This window comes from Manduca sexta, chromosome 6, assembly GCF_014839805.1.
Source record: "Manduca sexta isolate Smith_Timp_Sample1 chromosome 6, JHU_Msex_v1.0, whole genome shotgun sequence".
Classification (NCBI taxonomy): Eukaryota; Metazoa; Arthropoda; class Insecta; order Lepidoptera; family Sphingidae; genus Manduca; species Manduca sexta.
Genome location: NC_051120.1, coordinates 3,015,266 through 3,016,643, shown reverse-complemented (window position 1 = coordinate 3,016,643; position 1,378 = coordinate 3,015,266). Strand labels below are relative to the sequence as shown.

The 1,378-nt window shown below is 37.4% G+C and overlaps 1 non-coding gene across 1 annotated transcript; it reads right to left on the bottom strand.

Moving 5' to 3' along the window:
• Positions 1–307: 307 nt before the first annotated feature.
• Positions 308–389, bottom strand: Trnas-gcu. The gene has a single exon. It is a non-coding gene; the product is annotated as a tRNA-Ser (tRNA).
• Positions 390–1,378: the final 989 nt, after the last annotated feature.

The following is a 1,378-nucleotide window of genomic DNA, read 5'->3' as shown; positions in this document are numbered from 1 at the left end:
TAGAGCGGTTTTTGAAAAATTACGCTTTGATGGGATTTGTTCGGTATTATGTAGCAAGAACACTGTAATTTTTTTATTTAATGACTAAATTTTGATCACAGCTTCTTTCGTATAAAAGTTTATTCCATGCATAAAAGGGAAGTTCTTTTAAAGACTTCAGTGAGCTAATCAAAGCGCTAAACTCCATCGAAACCCATTTCATAGTTTATGTATTAAAAAACGTCACAAACTTACCCATTTATAACTATAGGTATATTTTATTTTATTTTTTTATTAATAGAACCGAATTTATAATATAAAAACTAATCGACGAGGATGGGATTCGAACCCACGCGTGCAGAGCACATTGGATTAGCAGTCCAACGCCTTAACCTCTCGGCCACCTCGTCTTGTCGGCGTTTGGTCAAATAGTGAGTCTAATAATTTTTTATTTAGCAATATTTTATTTATTGGTATATCGGTAATTCAAGAGGAGCGTGACGAAGCACTTACATCGCTTTCCGATTGACATTTTCTTATTACTAGGTGCAGTCAAGTAATTTTGGCAGGACATAAAAAATGTCGTATCATAGATAATTTGTATTAAATTAAAAAAACATATTTTAGTAGAGTGACTGTTGAAAGAAAAAATAAAGCAAATATGTGCGGAATACACATGACGAAAACGAATGCTCTGGTTGAGTCTCCGTTTATCCGTTCGGGGATGATTTATTGCCTTAAGACAATCGATAACTACCCAATTAATAGCTGCCATACAATTGTAGATAGTCAAAACATTTTAAATGAATGAATTAATCTCTCCTAGCCGAATTTCGGCCACGACGGCCAATCTCAACAGAGATCATCCAGGTACGCGGGACATTTTATAATGCTCAAGCGTGTGCGCAATACAGAGGTGCACTTTCTGTTCCTTCACTCTCATAGTCCGGTGAGACGGCTATCCGACATGACCGGAGAGAGATCAAGCGCAGGACTAACAGCTTTTCGTGCTTTCCTAGGTATCATACCGCGAAAATCCTGAGACTGAGTAATTGCGAAGATTAAAAAACCCATTGTTTTAACCCGATCTTGGATTCGTACCCGGGACCTCAGCGGAATAGTTGTACTAGTACCATATACCCAATACAACTACGCCACCGAGACACTCATAAAACATTTTATACTGTCAATAGAACCGTTTCTAAGTGCTCTCACTATTTAACACACCGAACAAGCATTCCACAAATTCTGGAGTCCGTCTTTTTGTGAGTTTGATTAAGCATTTTACACCGACAGAATTGGGTATCCTTTTTGTGGCGTACGCAAAACGACCAGTTTAGTCAGAGCTGTGCTATTAAGCGCCTTACTCTATGTAGAGTATTAAAATGAATAGAATTAC